General features: G+C 36.7%; 1 protein-coding gene across 10 annotated transcripts in view; it reads left to right on the forward strand.

The window, feature by feature from the left end:
- The window catches only part of RALYL (RALY RNA binding protein like), a 404,805-nt gene that overhangs the window by 82,878 nt on the left and 298,262 nt on the right, over positions 1-23,665 (forward strand). Inside the window, exon 1 of one of the 10 annotated variants that reach the window (XM_052787241.1) lies at positions 12,735-12,809. The exons of the other annotated variants lie outside the window; for them this stretch is intronic. The gene's annotated coding sequence lies outside the window, so the exon portion shown is untranslated. Of the gene's footprint in view, positions 1-12,734; positions 12,810-23,665 lie in introns of those variants that run through there. 10 annotated transcript variants of the gene reach the window in all.

Here is a 23,665-nt window from a genome sequence, read left to right on the forward strand (position 1 = left end):
GGATACCCTATAAATTTAATCAATAAATCCACTTCAGTTTTCACCTGGAAACCTGGAAAAACTAAATATCTCTACTGGGCACTTATGAAAGCTAATGGTTTCTCCTCTTGTGAGCTCTCAGTCTGGAACAAAAACCTTATTGATGGAAAAGGAAAAGAAAATGGATTTGGGAAATAATAGCTAAGGATACCGACAAATAAAGGAGATTTATTAACAGCTTTGTAGTTTCTTGGGCAGTAGATATTTCCTTAGTATTCCCATCTGTTAGGGCAAAATAATAAAAGACCTTTCATGTGAAGTGGCTCAAAAAATGAGGTTTTGATTTAGAATTTTTTAAATCCAGTTTCCGTTCAAATGAACCTGAATTCCGCCCCCCTCTTTTTTTTTTTTTTAATTTCTGTTAAATTTTAATTTCTAAGGAAGGTTACTTAAAAATTTTGAAGCATACATTTCCAAAATCAGATGAGTTTGCTTCATCCTTTAGGGATGCAGTGACATCTCAGCTATACCACTGTGGTATAGATGAGTTTAGATGCATAGCTGCAGTGGATCTGAGGACCCTTGGCTGATGGGGTCAGATGGGCTGCTCCAGAGCCACAAGATTACAGACATCTCTTCAGGCTGAAAAAAATCCAGGTCCCTCAGCCTCTTATATGGCCCCAAACCATCCTTGTAGCTCTCCATTGGCCTCATTCCAGTTCGATTTCTCCAGTTGGTACTGGGGAAGCCCAAGCTGGACATGATACTCCAGATGCAGCTTCACAAGCACAGAATAAGGGGCAATGATCACCTCCATTTACCTCCCCCAAACATCAGCGTAAAGCAGGACTTTATCTGAGCTGGCATAACTTTGTTGCTGCCTCCTGAAACGTAGTCTCTGGTGTGCAATTTAAGTCATTCCCAGACCCCTAGAGGTCTTCGAAATACAACAAAAGCACTGCTCATCCACTTATTGGATAATTATATATATTTTAGACTACTAGTTTTTGCCTTCAGAATGCTTCAGGCTCTCTCTCCCTCTGTGATCTGTTCAAGACTAAGAAGCCAACTTCTTTCCGCAACATCACTGAAGATCTAAATAAGCACTCCCCATGCTGCCCTGCATACTCATATGATGGTGTCTTTTATGACTTCAGTTTACAAGAAATCTGTCTTTTCTATTTTTTTTTTTTCCAGGAAAGCTAGCAAATAATATATACCGAGATACTATTAATTATTTATCTTGCCTGTGGTAGCAGTATCCAAAATGAACAAACTAACAAAATTTTGATCCTCCTTCCAGAAAAGGCAAACACTTAAAGTTGTTCATACAGCTTTTAGAGTGAAGAAACTTTCTGAAGATTATCCATCTAGGTAGCTATTATACCTGAATACATAAGATTTACGCGATTCTTTTTGCTTATATGATACCTGTCTAGAATAACAGTGAGGGTTTTTTGATAACTTTTCAGTACATTGGATGAAAAAGAAGTATGACAGGAGAAAAAATCTGATAAATTAAATTTGACATGTTTTTTATCTATATAAAATGGATGCTGAACAGCTGGTAATTGTGAATATTTTAGCAGTCATTTTTGATGTGGAATATTGCTTCTGTGCTCAACATTAATGAGATGTGAGTTGTACTTCATCAAATTGACAGTTCTTAGGTTTTTTTTGATGAGCACGTGATACATTTCTCAGAACAGTGGATAATGGATACACTTACCTGTGAAGAGAAGAAAAAATTCTTAGTTTCATTACTTGCTAGTGACTTACTTCGGTCATCCATCGTGAAGCTGTGCAAACAAATATATGGGTACATATATAGAATAGATAGAAAAAGTATGGGTAAAAATAAATAGAAAAATGTATTCAAAGTAATACAAGACATGAACACTTTCTCTAAAGGAACAAGAAATAAAATATACATCTTAAAAAGAATGAGTAGACCTAGAAGCTATTCAAGAATTTAGGAACATTTACCTTTACTGAATTACTAGGTTTTCCTCTTCTGCCGTATATATTTTATTGAGTCTGAATTGTTATTGTTGAAAAAACAAGCCATGATGATACATGAAAGTTGCTGTTGGCTTATGAGAAGTTTCAGAGAGAAGTCAGAGGGATTATTCAAATATTTAATGTTATTCACCCATGTAAGCAGGATTAGTGCCTTTGATTGCACTGTGAAAGGAATATAAAGAAACTACGACTGTTCATACTCATGTCTAGGGAGATGATTATAAAGCCATCCACAGTTGCCTCGGTCAGACACATATGATTTTGACTAGTTCTGTATGAGGTCAGTGGGTGAGCTGTCATGTCTCAGCATTACAGTTCTTGGGCTTTTTAATTTTTTAATTGTGAGTCATGGTTGCATGCACACACACTAGCATATGAAATCAGTCTTGCCATCCTTACCTGTACCAGGGGCCTAAGACTTTGAATTTCTTTTTCTGGTGGAGAGCCTGCAAAACAGTCTAGAAAATCCCAACAGAAGCAATGGGAGAAAAGACTGGGCATTTATAGATTGATTTATCAACACTGCTGGTGGAGACTGAAAAGGTAAACATTTGATGATAATGCCATGCTCCTGACTTCCAAAAGTAAAAACATAATAATAGGCAAGTATTCACATTCTACCAAATTAATTTGATGGGTGATGGTCACAGTAGGAAACTGGTAAATAACCAACTGCTAGGTTTGAGGTTCTGTGTTGCCAAACTCCAATGGAATGAACTGAAGGTATTTTGAAGAATTTACTTTGGTTTTCTAAACAAAGGAATTGTTGTACTTCTCTTCTGTCTGAACTTCATAAAGTGTTTGTTACAATGCAATTATTAGGAGCAGTGTAAATAAGAAAAAAAAATGTGTTAAAGGGATTCGTCTGCTGAAAAAAAAAAGTTAAGAGGTACTATAAAAATGCAGGGGACTCAGATATGCAAGAAAAACTGGATGTCCTTGAACACTGGAGTAAAAGAATTTAGATAAAATTCAATAGTGAAAAACCCAAACATTCTTTTCTATTATTTTCTTTATTTTCTTTTTTTCTTTTTTTTCTTATTTTTTTTCTATGTCCTTGGTGGCATATCTGTTTTAAAAGATCTGTGTACATTACTTGATTACAGATCATGAGCTGAACTCAAATATTATCTGCCTTCTCCTTTAAGATGCAGCCATACATGAGGGTAGCCTGTTCCCAAGGCATGCCACAGTGCAGTCCAGAAGTTAACTTTGGAAGCATACAATTTTACTACAAGTATCCAAATGTGAAAAAAAGAAAACATTAAGTTAACATATATCAGGAAAATATTTCTGATTTAGATAAGGGACTGGTAGTGTTGTAGTGTTGATGATTCCAGATACCCAAGTTTAAAGGGCAGGTATTCAAAACAGTACAAGTATACAGAAAAATTATCTCAAGGATTTTAGCCTAAATAAAATCTGATCCTATTGTCCGTATATGCATCAAGGAATTAAAAAGATGGTTAACAGAAGTGCTGGTACATATAAAAATCAATTCATTCCAGAGAGATATTAGAAGAAGTTTCCTAAAAGTTATTACAGTCAGATTTTGGATTAGCTTCCCGAGAAGAGTCTGAACATGTTACAAAATGGACGTCTGGCTTCTGGTGACAGCAGAGCATACTGCATTCTGTCATCCAGAAAATTCCTTCAGTTTTAGTGTTCTTCATTACAAAGATGTCTGCACAGAAAAAAAAGGAAACCATGTGTTACAGAATATGGAGAAAGAAAATACATTTGGTCCTGGTGGACTTATACTATCAGCTGATATGAGTTCTTGGTATAGTCATTCCAACTGTATCTTCTAAATTTTTTGTATTCAGTACTATAGGTCAGCAAGCATAGTCCTGTCATTCTGTAGTATCTATTCTTTTTTATCAAGACCATTTGGAAAAAAAAACAATAAAAGAGCATGGAAAAAAAAATTCTTTATATGAAAAATAATAATAAGCAAAATTCTTTCTCACTTGTACAGATTTTAATTTTTTTTCCTGGAAAAATCCATAAATCCTATATAATAAATTAAGACTGGAAGGTCTTTCTTGTTATTTCAGGCAATAAACTTATTTACAGTAACACCACCATAAGAAACTCCAAGATAATAGACAGGAAAAAATCCTGGAGCCTGAGTCATGGGACAGAATTGAAAAGTGCTGAAAGCGGAATAGTAGCTTAGTAGCCATCAGGTCTGTGAATGAAACCACAACAACATAAGAACATGATAGCTAGGTGAATGTAAGCTCTGAGGATCTCACTTCTGATTTAGGACCTAATAGCAATAAATGGAAAGCATATATGCTTTAAACTTGCTAACTAGCAGTCTAGGTTGCTACAAATCTGAAATCTTTATACCTTACAAGACATTCTCTCTCATCCGAAATAAAAAAAAAAAACCAAAAAAAACCCCCCAAAACCGATTGCTTTAATTATCTGGGTCTCAGTTTACTTTAGGTGAAATTTCTCTCCACCTTTTACATCTTCACAAAAGTGTTAAGGACAAGAAAAGGCACTGGACACCTTTCCTCATCTTTGATGAGGATAACAATGAAAACGATTTGTTAATACCGCAACACTGAATTGAATTCCTAAGACTGAGAGCTTGCTTGCAAGGAACAGCGACACCATCTAAAAGTTTATTGCATTTTTAAATATGTTCTGATTAATGGGCACAGTTCCACCCCATGAAGACCTGATTTAAATCTACCTACGGAGACAGATTTTAGTAAACCTCTACAGCAGTTGATGAGTGCAGGTAATTATTTTCCAAGTCTAATATCTCTTCAAGCATTACACTCATCGAACCCAGGTTCATTTTTTAAACAAATGGTAAAGCTATGAAGATTTTACAGGTTTCTGCTATAAATATAGAAGAGACAGTAAAAATTACAAATGCAATTTTAATTATTGTATCAATAGCTCTATTTTAACAAGGTTAATGAGCATAAATATTTGATTCTGCTCCTCAAATGAATGCAGCTAAATAAGTGGAAGCAATAATTATTCTATTTCTGAACACTGATTTGAAGGACCTCAGCAGGTTACAGAACACAGTTGCAGACTGAAAGGTGAAATATGTTTTAATGAATCCCAAGAATCTGCTGTAGCATTACCTCGATTATAATAAAATTTCTAAACCTGTGATTTTTAAAACAAAATCACAAATCAGGCTTCCAAATTCATGAAATTTTTTAAAATGGATAAATACTGAGTGTTTTCATTGGTCTCTTGATATGACTTTGTAGCATGTATTTTGCTTACAACTCAGCCACAAACTGTAATCATAAGCTTCAGACATATAATCTATTCAAACTGAAAATAAAATATTCCAGTAATCTGCAGATCTTTGTGGTGCAAGTTTTAAGAAAAATGCCATATTGTGAGATACATCATAAAATTAAGTCATTTGGCAGTGCTGCACTGTTTGGGAACATTTTCATTTTAGGAGGCTGGCAGACTCCAGATAAGGCAGTTTGTGGTACCTCTTTGGCTTCATCACATTAACTTTGGAACTGTGCTGTAGGAAAACACTTTGTGGTTGTACAAGCAAATAAATAACTAATGATTTTAGTACTACCTGCATTTAGTATTTTATGAAGCAAAGATCAAAACTAGCAAAGTGGAAATATTTTCAAAGAGTATATTGTGAATTATAATGATGAGAACACCACCTAGACCATTGATTAAACATGACTGAAAGGTCTCTTTTAGGGATTTTAACATTCTTATGAGATCAAAAGGATCTTAAATAAATGTTAGGCATGTAGAAATAATTTATTTTGGTTACTTACACACAAAAACTTACATAATTAATATATTTATCAGTACATGTGTTTCTCTTTCAGCATTTTTCTCTTTTTAAAGATAATTTCATTAGGAAGACAGAGAAGAGTCTCAGTTTCAAATAATGTAATTTGCAATTGTATTCAGCACAATTTATTTGTCCAGTCACAAAGTCCACGCTATTTAAAATCCATTGTGCAAATTTTGAAATTTCATCTTTGAAAATCTCAAAATTTTGCTGTTATGCTAGATAAATCTTAGAAATCTGAAACATTTAGCTGAAAATGTTACACTGTGTTCAGAATGACTGTGTGATCCCAACCCTACATAGTGCTGTGCTCCTCATATTTTGGCTGAAGTTAGTAAGAACTATAATACTCAAAATTTTGCCCTACAGGAAAATTATATACTTAATACATATATTACATAATGTCCCTCTGAAAAATATTAAACACTGCATCCTCTCTCTTGCTATATTTCTTATGTTCTTTTAACAGAAGTGTCTCAAGAGTTGCAGCAATACACACAGAGAAGGAATGTCTCAGTCCCATAACCTACAACTTTGTGAATCCTGTTAGGAAGGCATGCATACAGTATCAAATTTTGTAAGGGTAGAAATGGAAAATGATTTCCAGAATTTTTAAAATTAATTTGATATGCTTATATTGTACACCCACCAACTTTTTTTCTGGATACATTAGTCAGTGAAGCTGATGGCATTCTATATGCTTATATTGTACACCCACCAACTTTTTTTTCTGGATACATTAGTCAGTGAAGCTGATGGCATTCTACATAATACCAAAATCTAGTAAATCAGCCCCTAGCTAGTCAGTAATTATGTATGACTAAACACATGAAAAAAGCATATATACATGATTCTGAATACATTAGCACTCACCTTTCAATAGGCTCATAGCACCAACAAGGTACTGGTGTTTGGGTTACTTCTTATGGTCACATTGTCATTTCACAGATGTACTCTTTAAAAATATTATGGCAATAATTTTTATTGTATTCTAATTTATTTGTAGGTTGAAATAGACATCCTCAAACAGAATTTAATTCAGTCCTTTATTTATTCCTCTGTGTGTTCTACTTTCCACATCTTTATGTCATAGCCAATTATTTAAAAATGAAAGTTCACTATGTCATTTTGCCTGAGTCTATTAACTTGACTGCAATCCTGCCTGTTTTATCTGCAAAAACTTAGATCCTCCTCAGGGTTTCCAACCAGATGGACTACTGCTAGTATATCAAACTGCCAGCCAAGTGAGCTGATTTCTGATAGGCATAAATAGGGGGTTAGAAAGGATTTTTCAGATGCAGAAACTAAACAAAGTCTTTTTAACAGTGCTGCTTTTCCCACTGATTGCCTTAAAAACTAGGAGTCCATTCTTTATTTTGCTTGGCAGATACATAAATAGAATACTATAAGAATATGCTTTATATTTTAAGTAGTCTCTTTAAAATGTAGATATTTCTCTGACTGCCTCCAAACTTTTTTTTCTCTAATAAAATCTGAAAAACATGAAATATCATTTCCTTTGCTGTTGCAGTCTTACTATGCTAACTGCATCTGCATCATATTCTGCTCATCACCATCTTTTATGCCTCCCAGTTACTCATTTGTGAGGCTAGCTGGCCTAATTTTGAATGTGAGATAACAATTACTGTTCAAGAATGATCACTTGGTTTTTTTAAAGTTCCTCCAGAAATAAATATTATTAAAAGTTTCAGACAAAATTTTCTGTTATGATAAATAAACCTTTACTCTGACTTTCAGAGGATGGAAATTACATTCTTACAGGTTTTAGAATTTTGCCTTTGAAAAAGCAATGCTGATGTAGTGCAGTGCTGAAATTTTTTCTCTTTTTTATAGTAGAAGTTTAAGAAGGCATCACCCTATTCTTAAACAGCTTAAATGATGGAAGTAAAATTATAGAGGAGATATGGAGAAGGGTAGACTTTTTTCTTAGCACAAAACAGCATCTTTGAACACAACTACAGTAGAATATACGTGTTTCAAGGCTTAGTAGTTTGACACTCAAATTAACAATATTGCTGTTTCTCTAAGAAGCACCACATTCTTTTTGTGCCTAGGCAGCTGAACAGGGACAAGAATCAATATCCAGAAGGGGCATGTGCTAGTACATTCTCTTCAAGGCACGGTCTCAGGAGTAAAATGAGCTTGCTGATATACTGTTATTGGTTGGCCATATGTTCTGATTCTGTTTATGTAGAAATAAACATCCTGGATGTGCATTGACATCTGAAAGTTGCATTTCCACTTGCATGTAGCATATACATTTCAGTCAAGGTATATTCAGAGCATTTAGAATATTCTCATTTTGAAGCTGTACAAAGATCCAAACTCTAATTTGATTCCCAATATTTTTTTTTACTACTTCTCTATGCATAAGTATTTTATACTAATGAGCAAGACTGATGCTGAATCCAAAAATAATGAAAGTTAGTGTAAAATTGCTATCAGATTTGATATGCTTTGCATTAAGTTGCAGAAGACCAACTGTAGCATATTATGTGGAAGCAGGCTAAAATTTACTGAGAATTAGGTGAATTACAAGATTGCTTGCCATGAACCACTGTCTTCATGAGTCACAACAGATTCATATAGGGGACCAACAATACTAACATAACTTAATAGGTAGGCAAGACTGATGGCACAGAATGCCAAATAAACTACAACATGCCAAAAATAGACAGGAAATCGCTATTTTGTAGAGTGGAGACAAATCCCTGTGGTAGGAGAGGCTGTCACAAAGATTGTGAATAGTATACTAAAGATTTGAGAAGGAAGTTTATGGTCAAGATAGTGCCAAAGGTCTGTACTACAAATATAAATAAGGAGTCTGAGTTAAGACAGCAAATAAAAAATGTTACAGATTTAATTGTCCTTAAAAAACCAAAGAGTGCTTGGACTGAAGAGGTAAAATAAAGCCTTTACTCTACTTGATCAGATCAATCCCACTCAAGAATTGATGTAAGGGGTTCACTAAACTTTTTAAATGGATTTATCTGTGTATTTTACTTTTGTGAAAATGATCGCAAGTAGCTAATGTTAAAATTAGAGCTGATATAGACCAAAAAAGATATTTAAGTCGAGTCTTGTCTCAAGGGGTCAATTTCTGATACAAGTGAAGTTAGAATTTTTTATTGATTTCCTTTGCAACATAGAAAGATGATAGGTAAATAATTCACTTACAAGTAAGTAATAGTAAGTACTTACAAGTAATTACTCTTCTATAGGACACATTCATGAAAGTTTATGGATTGCCACAGGTAAAAATTAAATTAAAAAAAAAATTAAAAATTAAGAGACTGAAAGAGCCTAAAGAAAGTGCATGGAGTCATTGTTATTGACAATTTTTTCTGAGACAACAGTAGATGGTGCCTGTAAATACTTTGTGTCTAGTGTTCCACTCACAGAGTTTGTAAGAGCCTAGGAAAAGAAGTAGAGGATATAAGCAAACAAGGAATGGTGGATACTTTAGAAGAACCTATACTTCTCTTTCTTAGCTAAGAAGAAAAGGAAAGAGTTATGACTGAGCTGAAGCAGGAATATATGTAAAAAAGTTAGGACCTGAGGAGATCTGTGGAGAGGTGAGCTAGGATGTGAAAACAAACGAGCTGAAGAAGATGCTGACCATAGGAAGAGACTAAACACATACAAAGTGAATAGATGAAAACTAAACAAGTCAATAGAGAAATTTACAAGAACAGAAGACTTTGGAGTATCTACGTTAAGGCTGTCAGAGAGCTAGCTGCTTTTTGGCACTGTTTTTAATTTTTGTATATGTGCTTTTCCATATTAAATAGTAAATATTTAAGTATAGAATGATTGCAGCTCATGCAGATCCAAAATGTAAAAATAACATGACTGACAGAGGTAGATGGAGTCAAAATTAACAAATAGGGAACTTTACGACTGCAAATAGTAGGAAAAAAAATCTCCATAGCATGGTAAAAAACATAAAATCACAAAGACTGTAAAACTTATCTACAATAGGTTAGAAAGCAGTGAAGAAAATATAGCAGAGTACTGCTAAAACTGTTCTGGATGTTTTGTTTTCAGGTGTCCAAGTGGAGACACATTTATGACCTCTTAATAATAGTAAGCACTACATATCTCTGAGATCCTTTTAACACCTCTCTAGTTAGTTATTTGAAATTGGAGTCACTGTATTTTCCAAATACACTCAGACAGTCTTAGCTTGTATGCCTTAGCAAGCAAATTACCACTGGAATTCAAGGAAATGAGATAGCTGAAATAAATATTGCAATCTGAACATTTATTCAGACAGTTTAAGACAAGAGGAAAATTTCCAAACTAAAAGTTTAAAAGACTGATAAATATCTACTAGGAGGAAATAGAGGGAGAATCCTTACTAAAAGCACTTCTTAATCCTACATCGCTTTGCCTGGCAATACATATTTCAGGTCATATATTTTAGCTGTTGAACTAGTACAGTCGTTTCAGAATATGACTTCTTTGGTTACAGATCAATCAAGAGAGACTCTTTTCCTTACTTCACAAAGTTCTTGAAGACAGCTTCAGCTATATCGTCTCCTGAAGCAATATGCTTCTTCTACTCTCTTATTATTGGTAATAATGGAGGCAAAATAAGAACAGAAGAATGACCAACAAAATCACTGCTGTATCTGGCTTGAAGTGCCAGTTCTGCACAGGTTGAAATCTGAGCCTGGCTAAAACTACCCATGTGTGCAAAATCTGTCTAGCAGGGTGCTAAATGACTTTTCTCTTGTCTCCAAAGCAGAGATTCTTTTCAAATTAATCACATAAATGTGGTACACTCTGAATTAGCTCGATATACCACCAAACCAATTCCATGTCCAACATTTTCTGAGTGAGAAAGCTCCCAGTGATGCCCCAAGGAACAGTAATGTGCTCAGAGTGCAGCTGAGGCACACAGGTTGTATACAACAGATGGTAACAAGCATGTGTTTTAGGCAGAGCTGCATGACATTTACTCTAAAAGTGTTCCTTTTTCTTAATATCTTTTCTTGGTGTTTTCACTACACTGTCAATCCTCATTCAAAAGCTGGGGAGTGTTTGCTTCAGACAGAAAGCCTGGGAAGGAGCCTTCTTTGGCAGTAGCCACTTGTTCCTCTCCCAGCTGGGCATGAACACACTGCAGAGGCCTTTCCCTGAATTGTAGTTTGGAAATTGTCACTTCTTAATTCTCGCTAATGGGACATTAGCTGAAAATAAGAAAACTCTATAGAAAGTTGCAGGAAAAATAATCTACCAAATTCCGTGCATGGAATTGCTTTGTTACTTGCCCATTAGAAACACTTCTAAGTAAGCTATCTTAGCTCAGGCCCCTATGTAAGCCTTCCCACTGCATAGAATAAGAAACCATTACTTTCTGAAAACATCACTGCATTTATGAGACTTATCAGGAGATGAAGGTAAAGGACATCCCATTCAACATCCCAGCCAGCTCTTTGCTGCTTGTAAGCACCAGGTACCTCTGCAGTGTCAGGTACAAATGAGCTATTTAGCAATCATGTCATACCTGCACTTACAGCACTCTGAGTGTGCAGCAGATATGCTAATGTGAATGTAGCCTCTCCTGCTTTATGTTGATGCACAGGCTGCTTTCTGTACATATTCGGGGGATTTTAGATTTGATTTGGGGGGAAGATTTCCTTTTAAGGATGGAAATTGTGATGAAAGTCGGGAAAACTTGAGAACAACTGTAGTGAGCAGAGCATGGTCACATCAATGCTTGACCTTCCAGGAAGTCATGTTGCAGTGCATTTTCATTGTTGCATGCGTGTTTCTTGCCAACATTTCACAAAAACGTTTCTGTCTGAAACGGCTCCCTAGTGGGGAGATATATCAAGCTCCATTAAAAAGGAAGCCAGCTGTACTGTTTATAGGTGTATTAGATTTTTTTGATTATGAATAAAGTTTTATACGGTAGGTGGGAGAACTTGGTCTTTAGTAACATATATATTCCTGAAAGTTGTCATTGTCAGGGACTTTAAAGCAAGGGTTTTGCAATTTGTAGAACTTTTTTCTTCAAGCTTCAGATCTTTCATTCATGTTATTTCATACTCCTTACGTTTCACTACTAAAAAAAGCCCCAAAAACCTCCTCCTCTGGAGAATTGGAAACAACAGAGGAGAAACTTAAAATCCAGTGCCAAAACAAAACAACAATAAGAAAGAACCCTTTTTGAAATTTAAATACCTTGCAAGCAAGGGCATGGTCACTGAATACTGATCAATTTGCTGTGAGCACAGACATAAGCTCATTCCTCTAACTTTGTGCCATTCAAGAATTCAGAGAACAATCGAGCCTCTTCTCTCCCACACTTTCCCCAATCTTCAATCTGTGCCACAGCCAGGGCTGGCCTGAGTGGGACAGAGATGCCTGGGGCGCAGGAACTGACACACATCCAGCCCCATCTCTGCAGGCTTCTCAGGCTACCGCTCTCTTGCTTTTCCAAGCAAGGAAGACAAGAAGAAAAGGCAGCTCACTAAGGCCTTTGCAATTTTTTCCTCAGAAGAAAGTTTCCATTTTCAGACAAAACCTTCAACTGAAACAGTCTGTAGGAACCCAGAAGTTTTATATATCTTCAAGGACTAACTTCTTTCTCCAGTGAAAACTTTCCTTCCTTACTAAGCTCATTCAGGATTAAACAAAGCACTGTCCCAGATGAATCTGATAAGCAATCAGAACCAGCTAATGCCACAAATACCTTATTATAATCTAATACTGCCTTTTTTTCTTTTTCTTTTTCTTCCTTTGAGAAGTAGGTAATTGTCAGCGGGACTTGGGCTGAAGAAAGGTTTCTTTTATCCTTCCTGTGAGTGTGGAAAGATGGTAGAAAAATTAGATGTTTAGTATTAAAAAGCTGATACTGTGGTTAACTTTTTGCAGAACCGAGGTGGGAGGAATTGGTGCTACAGCTTAAGTCCTGAGGACCGTGTCCGTTGGAGAATTTTTTTCTGTACAAACCCTCTAAGCTGAGGTCAGTCCTTTATTCCCGTTAGTTGGCTTATTTGTTTTCCTGACTCACCCAGAGGTTTGTTGGGTTTTTTTAAATGATTAATGGATGTTCCGTGCTTAAATAGTTCTTACATTAACTTAATTTAGTCAGTATTTCCTATTTTTCCTTGTTCTAAACAAAAATGAGAGCCTCTGCAGTCCCAATGACTGTATTAGTATGTCAAATAGGAAAATATCCTCTTTGTCATCTCCACACACACAACTTTTCTTTTTTTTTTCATCTCAGGTTGTTTAACCTTGCTTAAATCATGACAGCAATTGAGGTTAATTTAAATGAACTGCATACTCCTATAAATTAGTAAATAAGACAGTCAATTAACCAAATTAAATCTTATTGGAAATTGGCTGCTGCCATCTGGAAATTTTTTATTAGACTTTATAGTTGGCATGACCTTTAGAGTGGAGCTAGCAGGATTTTTTAGTTCTCTAAGAAATGCTTGACTTAGAAGAATGAAGTATTTGTAAAGCATTTTTAATATTCCTGCACTTGCTGGATAACTATAATGGGGTATAATATATTCCTGTCAGTGAAGAGGCAGTTGAATAGGTATAGAGTTTCTTACTGCAAAATCTGAATTACATGTCTATGTGCTGGAATCTGTTACTCTGTGGTTATTTTTTTCTCTATTATATTATACAGTCTTCTAATACACTGTGGAATCTATCATAGTAAGATTGGCCTTTATCTGTCAACCTCTAAGCTGCTTAACTCCTTTTAAAATTCCTAGGTTTGTTTTACCTTTAAAACTTACAGGGAAATCAGAGGCATGCTTATATTGAATAGTGATGGTTTAACGTATTATTTCAGTGGTATCCAAGCCATCGTCTCTACGGGCAGCTTGGAAGTGTGCTGTCTGGACACAGTGTTGTGTATATGTGCATGCTTTCCCTCGCCCTGGGAAAACAGCAAGGTGAGGCAGTTCTAGGGGGTAGCTTGTTCAGTGCTAGCTTGGGGGTTGCTGCACCCTGTTTTGCATGGTACAATTTCAGGGCAGATAAAGTGTCTATGTTACTGCATAAAGTTGCCCTTACCTTTAGTTGGTGGGAGCTTTTGTAGCTTGCTGACCTCATTCAGGATGTTTAACCTGCAGCCTGTATAGGTTTGTAGATACCGACTTATACTGAGGTTATGCGTCCTTCTTCTGGTAGCCCTGTTTCCTCAGGGACTTTAGCAGCAAGTGATAGACTGCCCAGGTAGGTTGTCCAGAAAGGTTGTGGAGTCTCCATCCTTGGAGATATTCAAAAGCCAGCTAGACATGGTCCTGGGCAACTGACTTTAGTTGGCCCTGAGTGAGCAGCGGGGGACGTGGACGAGATGATCTTAAGAGGTTACTTCCAACCTCAGACATTCTGTGATTTTGTGATTGAATAACCCATGCTCATGGCCACTGCAGCTCCTTATTAGTTGTCTCAAAGTGCTTTCTCTATCATAACATAGGGTCACATTCTTCAACAAGATCAGGTAACAGACCCTTGCAAAGAAAGCAATGATAGGAAATAGTTGCCAAACTCCTGAGTTGTTGACCTAAGCCTTGGCCTTTTGCCTGGCTCTGAGAAGCCCCTGGGATAAAATGATTTGCTTCAAGTCATAAACTGCTTTTGGCTCTGTCAAGAAATGTGCTACATGACGCATGACTAATACGCAGTAAAGCTGTCACTGTACTACACCCATATGCATGAACAGACGGGCTGTGGCGCCCAGATGCCACAGAACCGGTTGTACGGCTGGGAAGTTCCCTTAACTGGGGGAAGAGTTGTGTTTTTTCAAGCTGAAGAGAGCACCAGAGCTATACAAACACAAGTAGGATTTCGTTTTTTCCCAGACATCAACTGGAACCAGTTTGGGAAGAGAAGGGATTTGAAAAAAAGGGCATTATTGTGACATGGGTAACAAAAGATTCATATGCATACATATGCTTCATATAGAGGTGCTATCGAAGCACAGAACGTTTTCACCACACTTATGGGTCCAGCCCTACACGGTCAATGAATGTGCTTTCTTTATACTGTATTTCCAGTGATGACCTATGTGTGGGTATTGCTCTAAAATGGGGTTTAGACTTCGTGCTGTGCTCACTTCCCTGAAATAATTACCACAGATAAGCACTGCTTAGTGTAAGATCTCCAGCTTTTTATATTTAGGGAACTTGCTTGAACAAATCATGGACAGTTCAATAATTATTTTGAATGCATTAAATTACTGGGGAACTAAAAGGCTGGGTTGAGCAAAATCTTGATAATGACTGAGGTCCAGAGTGTAAAGGCCTCTAAGCTGTCTTCCATAACTGGGTCTTGACAATTTGGCAGCTGACAACAGGTAGAATTCATGCCACAGTCCCTGGAAATGTATCTGCTACCAGAGTTATGTCCTGGGGGATTTTTATGTGATGCTGATAGAAGAGAAGATCTCCACTGTAGAAAAATTTCACACCCTCCTGAGGGGCAGCAAGTGGCTGAATGAGCAGGGAGAGAATATCTCCTTCAAGGCTTTCGCGTGATCTCTTCTACAAGGAAACAAGGGGATGCTGGAACAGCTCTGATCCTTAAGTGTACCTAGTTTTCCTCAGTTCCACAGGGTTGCCAGTATATTGCAAGAGAAACTGGGGTCTGGAGGCACTTACAGTGCTGAGGTGTCCTAACTGTATTCCTTCTTAGAGAGGAAAAACTGAGACATCTGCTAAGACTTCAGAGATCAGATTTTTCTTAGTCCTTTTTAATTGAGAGGCTGAGTATCTAGAGAGCCTTGAAGAATGAAATAATAGGGAAACAAAGCTGGCTATGGCGGTGGAAAGGTTTGTTTGCAGTGAGGTAGGGATCCATTTCACTGCATGCATTAGGTAATATGAAAGCATAATATTGAGTGCCTGCTCCATTCGTTCAGGTAGACCCTTGGGACTCATGTTTTTGGGGGATGACTAAAAGCTAGCTTGCCCTGCCTCATTCAGAAGGGAGAGTGAGGTGCTGAGATGCTATAGTTAGTATGTACTGTGCTGTTTCCACACTTCTGATATCACTTTGTAAACCAGTTTTCCAATGCACTGTTCCACAACATAATTTTGTGTTTATTCTAAAAGGTAGGGTGATATTTTATTTCTAGCTGTTTTCACAACAGAGCCTTTATTTCAATAACTTTCTTCAGAATGCCTTCTAGGTAATAATTTTTATTTGTGATAAGTAGCAGAGAAAAGATTTTTGAATTCTGCTAAACCACTGAAAATAATGATTGGAAATGTCAATAATTTATACCACTTTCTTGCAAGTGTCTCCTGCATAAACATGAAAACTAGGTATTAATCTTGTGCTCTAGCACACTGGACAAAAATGTTAGCTGATCTGTCTTGCAAAGCTATGCTTAAATATAGAAAACTAGGCTACATTAAGGGTAGTGTGAAAGAACACTTATTGTGATTATAAGAAAACACAATGTATATCTGAAATGTGCATCAAAAGCTTATAAATTCTTAATGTCATTACCTCTGCCCAGAGATTATGATTTCTCTTGGTCTCAAACTCTAGCATTTGTTTGCTTCTAATTGTAACAGTATTTCTGCTTGCTTCAGAATTTTGCCTAATTACGCGATTTGATAGATCTGTGGAACTGAATATGTTTTTACATCTACCTCCATGCCTGGGAGCATGAGAAAGCAGTAAATAGATAAGCTGTCTCTTCAGCTGCACTGGTGCTTTGCAGTCCCTATGATGCTGTATCAGAGCTCCAGAATATTAAATTACCCAACAGTCATTAAGTCCTAAAAACTGGATCTACTAATAGGGTGTATTAAATATTTGACTTAAATTGAAGCCATACAAGCTGTCTTTGTCCTTGCCTTTGTTACCAAATTTGACTAATATTAAATTTTAATGTATTTCTCTAAAAATATGTGCATAATAAAGGCAAGGGAGTTTGGGGGATGAATGAAACCTTACTATGTATTGAGCACAGGTAGTTTGTTTACTGCTAAACTAAACTGTTCCTTGCGACTGGAATTGGGCTTCTCAGGTATCTCTGTGCTGTTCAGCAGCCTTAAAGTAACATAAGACTATTCTTCAAGGAAAAATTGTATGAAGTCACTCAGATTTTTAACCTCTTTTACTATAAAATGCCAAGCTTATGAATATTTCTTTGTCTGAAAGCATTCAGTGGTACATTAGTAATGGCAAAGTTTGGCTGCCTTCCTTTTTTCTATAGATATCCATCATAATGTTGCCGTTCCTCTGTTGAAAATAGTTCAATGTGAAAACAAAAATAAAAGAATTGACTGGTGGTTTTTTTTTCTTGTCAGCACTGCAGAAACCAATATATTGGAATAGTGATAGGAGTTTTAACATGAGACATGGGCTCTTTGGCTTTTCAAAAGTAAACCCTCCTACTGCTTTCTATAGGAGGCAGTTCTTGACCCTTCTTTTCCTATAGAGCTGTGACTCCTTCCCTTTGGCCAGGGAAGAGATTATAAACCATTTTGCATCCTAATTTAGTTATCACCAAAAAATGATACTATGTAGCTCATAAGGTTTTTGTAAGTTTTTTATTATTGTTATTATTATTATGCTATAGCAAAGAGGGAGAAAGCCTTCCAAAAAAGGGACAGAAATTGCCATCTTCTGTGTGTGATGCGGAAAATTCATAGGAGACTCAAATTCTCTTCCCATTAGGCAGTGAAGTAATTGCTCAGTGGCTCTTTTTACTCCCTAAAATTAAACTTTGTTTGCTTTGACTTCTGAAAAATCAGGGGAGGAGAAAAACAACCTGTCAATGTTGAATGTATCTTTTTGGCAAAAGATCTGAAAATGAGAGGTTGAGGTCTTCTGTGAAAGTGATTGGGAAGCCAAGCCAGTTTCACTAGTAATTATACTCACAGATCTATAGAAGGCCAAGTGATACTGGGAAAAAATATGGGAATTATTAGTTTTCTCCTGTGTTCATGTGGACCTTTATTCTAGCAAATGTGGTTAAGTTACTTAGCTTCTCTGTATTTCATGGTGTTTCAGAACAGCTTGTTCACTATACAGAATTCTTTCTTATTAAGAAAAATTATTTCTTTCTTATTTAGCTATTAGCTAAATTAAATAGAAAGCAAGTTATTGAAGGTAGATAGAAAAAATCTTAAAACCATTTTAGATACTAAAGAGGACAAATACAATTTTTTAAAGCTACATTATTATCAATTAGTAGTCTTCAAGAGACTATTCTAACATTTCTTTCAGGAATATGAATTGCAAATGTCCAGTTTGAAATAAGTGAGGGTTAAAATGCTATGGATGGCACTTGAAGTATAGGGTGAAACAATCAGTTGTTTAGACCATTCTTTATTTTTAATTTTCTCAAAAAACTTTGTATTTTTATGCCTGTATTATCTCAGTACAGCTTTTTCTGTGAGGTCTTATCTGACTGAAGTTGTATGGAGTGGAACATGCATGTTTCAATAAGTAACCTTTGTGGCATATTTATTTCTCAGTGTGGTACATAGCAAGTTTTGATTTCTCCACGTATTGTAATTTGTTTGTCATGAACTTCATGAAACATCAAGGGAGACTATTGCAGCTGACAGAAACGGGTGCTGCACCACTGATTTAAATGGATTTTTGCCTGCCTACATCCATCATAGATTTGGTTGTCTTCCAAAATATTTGTTCTGTCAGAAATGACAATTTCAGCCTGTTCCACTGGTAATATTGCTAGAATTAATGGTGGTATTATGCAGTGAAATGTAACTGGCCAGATTCTGCCAATTGGTTTTCTTATTAGGCAACCTTATTTTTGCTTATATTGCAATGCTTCTATTTTATGAAAAATGCAGGGGTTTTGAAATTAATTCCTGTGCAGAGAAAAACCCCAACCTTTTCTGTTTTGATGGTCTTACCCAACCTTCATTACTGTGTTGATATGCATAGAGACTGCTGCTGCAAACAACGCTTTGCTAGCCAGTCATTCTGACAATATTGCTTTCCCTTTGCTGCATCAGAAGTTAAATTGTCTCTGCTTTCAAGGCCCTTCACAATATCACTCCTCCCTGCTTATTTCCCGCTTGGTGTCAAATGCCTCACTCCTGCTCCCAGACGACTCCTGATGTCAGCATCTTCCCTGCTTCCCGCTCTGTGTTTCAGCAAACCTTCCTTTCGCTTCCACCGCCCCTCAAGCTTGGGAAGAGATTTTTGTAAATGCCTGTTGGGCTACTTCATTATCCCATTCAAATCCCTCCTTAACTTCCCTTTGCTGTGATGCCTGCAGGGATCGTGCCGACAGTTAGCCTGGTGATGTGTTATGACTACTGCCAATATGGTCCCACGGTTTCCGTGTGCTCCCCTGTCTGCACCCATCTGTTCTCTCTCCTCTTGCACTCGGGGTATGCTTATGCGCCTGTCACTGTCACTGAGGGGATGACAGGAGAACTGAAGTAACTTCACATGAGCTACCGAGGACACAAGCAGCCGGGAGCTCAGCGTGGACCGACCTCGCCTGGTCCCGGGGCGCAGCACAGCTTTAGCCCTGGCCCCAGGGTGCAGGCGCTCCTCAGCGGCTGTCCTTCCTAAGTGTGTACGCAGGGATCCTGACCTATGGTCAGCATCCCGTTCTGAACTTTGCTCTCATCCAGCTTTAAAAATCTAACTTGCAGGAGACAATCATCTGAAGTTTAGTGAGCGGCGGAGAAAACAGAAGGCAATATACTGGTTTTTATCACTAAATTGCTACTGAATTTCTGATAGGTCAGATAGAGGTACACAAAGTGAAAAGGATGTACAACTCCAATACATATCAAATAGAAATCAGAAGTTCTCAAGTCCAAGCTAGCAATAGTGACTAAAGACTGCAAAGAAAAGATTCCATGTGTTGGTGCTGACAAGTAAAATCCCAGTAAATGAGAAAAGATAATTTCACAAAATCAGCAACACTTTGACATAACCAAATTGTTGATGTTTTAAAAAGTTGTGCACAAATACATTTAGAACAAATAATAAATAGATGATACAAACACCAAGTTCTACATCACCAAAGATATTTTAATACCCACTGTACTGGGCAGCATGTCTTGGCTGTGATCTGGGCATGATCGAGCCTGCTTTGGGAGCCTCTACTACAGTCGTGCTTATTGTCTAATACTTTCAGATTATAAAGTAATCCTGTGCATTCTTGGAAGTTAGGTGTTCAGGTATCTTTACCTGTGCTTAGGAGCCCTAAACAGCTATTTAATATAAGTAAAATGTGGATTTATTTTGAAGATTTGAGGAATAGATACCCTAAAGCCAAAGACCTTATATGACTCTCCCTAATCGCATAAGCATTGGACAAACACTGTTTAGAGAAATTCAGTTTAGGAGGGTTGGGTTCAAGGCTTTCTGTGGATTTAGCTGGATTACATTTTGTTCGAAAGGTTTTGGATGTATTGTGAAATGTTTATTTTACTGATTTTCTAGAAAAGAAAGATTTTTATTTGAAAAATGTGTCTGACCTTCAGCGTAATTTCATCTTATATCTGTCAATGTGTTTTTATAGAACCTTTTGTATATATGGAACCAAAAATAATTTCTAGTTTTGTAGACAGATAGCTTTGTAGTTTTCAGGAGAAAGTAAATTACTATCCATGACTAGCTTTAGCAAAACTAACAAACGAAACCAACCAACCAAACAAAACTCCCCAAAACACCCCACTCCCCAGATTTAATGCTTGAGTATAACTGAATATCCTTGACCTTCTCTTAGGAGGATCAGGATACTTCTTTCATCTTGAGTAATTCTGAAGTTCTGTGATGCTTATATGACTTTCTCGATTAGGAAAGGAGAGAAGTTACAATCAAGTACTGCTTCAAATGAGAGCTAGGCAAGGCAATAGATAAATTATTCTCTAGAAAGATTATGAAATATCTAGACAACTGAAGTGTTACATAAATTCAATACGTAACCCTTATTCTTGGCAAGAATCGTTAGAGGAATCTATTTTAAGATCATTAGTCTGAAATCTGGATGTAACTGATACTGGTGTTATTACCAATTAGTAACTTGTGACATATGGTGGTAGGTAACATCATTAGAGATAATAATAGGTAAGGCACTTCTACAGTGCTAACTTCTAACTCAAGTGGACCAAGAAATTGTTCCTAACAAAGTCAAGCATTCTGCTTAGGAGCATAAAAAACAGTGAAGTGTAGGGATATGGGCCTTTGTCTTAACCTGACAGCAATATTGTCATTACTGATGTATTGGCTTCCACACTTGCTTTTTTAAATAAAGTTTTAGAAAAGTGACTATAGTTGGTACTGCAAAACTTCAAGTTGTTCAAATAAAAGCAAGTTCTGAATGCCTTCTCCAGTATTTTTCAGTGGGACGTGGATGTTTGTCTTATTAGTTGCAGGGCTTTTGGGGAAAAGTAATGTATTAGGTGGAAGAATAGGACACTAGTAACAAGAGAGAGCGCTGAATACGTCTGATTACATACATAAGTACTTTCCAGGAATGCTTATTAAATATGAACTATTGCTGGAGTTAAATTAAACACATAAGTCACTGAAGTTGGAAGTCTGAAATGGGGAAGTCTTTCTAAACTTGAGGCGGTGAAAGGGGCAGTATCAGTACAGCAGATGTAGTGACTTGTCATAAAAAGGCTTTTTTCTCAGATGGTCCCTGCTTGCCCATCCCTCAGTCCCTGTCTCAGAAAAAGTATAACCAAGAAGTTATTTTTCAAGGGATAACACAAGTCAGTGCTTAGCCGACTTCATAGTCACATTGGGAATACTTACTTACACATGTCAACTCATCTCCTCTGCAGTTTAATTAGTAAATGTAGACTTCCACAGTTCATAATAGTACCCTTTAAACCTACTTTACTACTTAGTCTCACTCTTTTTTTAAGTGTTTTGCCCCAACAAGTACATAAATAACCTGGATATAATACTCCACCTAGACTTTGTTTCTGGGTAGTATATAGAAATAACACTAACATCTCCAGCTATTGTGTGTTATTACATGATGATTTAAAAATGAATTTTGGGGATATAAGTCACATGTAAATGTGGAAACAGAAAACTAAAAGCAAGGTTCTTAAAATCTGTTATTGCTTTTGGTTTGCTTTTAAACAAAAGGGGTTTTTTGGAGAAAAGTAGTTATACATAACCTTCAGCAAAAGGGCCAATTCTTATTCGAAGTCAAGTAGTCCTATAAATTTCTCTACTTTTTCCTGTTACTTACCAACAACCTCCAGAAGTAGTTCATAACTAGTCATCATAAAATCCAAACATTAAATATACTTACATTCCCATTGAGGTTCTTCTTTTTTCCTTATAAGCAAACAGCATAATTACCTCTTACAAGAAGCACTTGATTTTAAAGGCCTGATCCAAGACCTATTGCTAACGTGAGTCTTTCCATTGATGTCTGTCAAATCTCAGATGGTCTTGCACATTTATTTAATATGAGAGGTTACTTATATTTTTTGATAACTTAGTCATGCTAAGGACCTAAATATATACCGCTGATATGGTTTTCAGTACAATATTTACTGGCGTAATACAGACTGTATTACTCTAATACTGAAAAAAATCATCTATATTGTCTGCATGGAAAAGCAGGCTGCACAATGTTTCTAAATCTCTAGATTCAGTTATGCTATATTATAATGCTGTTTCTGGGGAAATACATGCCTAGAAAAACATGATTTGAAGGGAACCTAAGAGACTTCAAGATGATCATGGCAGGAAAGAATATCCACTTTCTCCATTAATTACTTCAAATGGCCATTGTGGCTTCCTGGAAAGCACTCTTCTAAGTGGAGCAGTTTCAGTCCCTTAAAACAAGGGAACATGGTGAGTTTTTAGAAGGGGCACATCTCAAAAGTAGCGTGGGGGAGAAATGGCCTGCCGCTGCAGTCAGAGGTGTCGCTGACCACGTGTACCTCAGGGCAGCCAGAAAGCATTATGGTCTCTTAGGACTGACAGCCATCCACTAAAGCTCCACATCTTTGAACGTGTCTTCAGCTCATGCAGGATTTGGCATAGTGATGTTGGCTATAGATTTGCCCCTAACATTGCTGACCTGCCAAACCCCCCACGTAACTACTATTTATTCTCTGTTGACACTTGTCGTTCACATGAATATTTTTGTTAACTCCTCTGGCTCCTTCTGCTTTTGTTAGACTGAGGATGGTACCTTAAATGCTGTTAACTGCTATAAATAGCTTAAACTTTTTGTTTTACTGCATAAAGAACCCTTTATAGATGATACCAACAGATAATCAAGTAGCCTTACCAAAATTGGTATAATTTTTACTGTATACTTTGGACCACATAGCTAGGAACCTTTTAGCATTGAGGTTCCCAACAGAATACCTTCCGCTGTTTCTGGCCCATGTTGATGATTTCCACCAGGTAACCTTTCGTTGTACAAGATGACTATGTATTCAGAATGTATTCAGCTGTGTGAATAGTAAAGCAATTCAGTAATCATGAAAAACCTTTCACTTACTTAGAGAAAGAATGATGTGGTCTTGCCTCTGGTCTTACTGTGGTCTTGCCACTAAGAACTTAGGAAGGTCTTCAAAACTGTAGCTGAAAATCAGTAACAGTTTGATAATAACTTGCCATACTTTTCTTCAGAACATTAAGATTTTAAAAGTAAAACTTGATTTTAAAACAGATTTTTTTGAGTAAAGAGTAGATCAAAGGAGTGATAAAAAAAGACTTGATATACTTGAAGGGAAAAGGTACAATATGTGTAATACTTGTTGGTCTGCCTGCCTGTACAACAGCTTTGCCATGATTGTAACTGGAGAGAAGATGCTTCATTGTTGGAAAGTTAAGGTCTGGACAGTCCTGGTCTGGAGTTGTAGA

Source organism: Harpia harpyja, chromosome 5 (assembly GCF_026419915.1).
Source record: "Harpia harpyja isolate bHarHar1 chromosome 5, bHarHar1 primary haplotype, whole genome shotgun sequence".
NCBI classification, from domain to species: Eukaryota; Metazoa; Chordata; class Aves; order Accipitriformes; family Accipitridae; genus Harpia; species Harpia harpyja.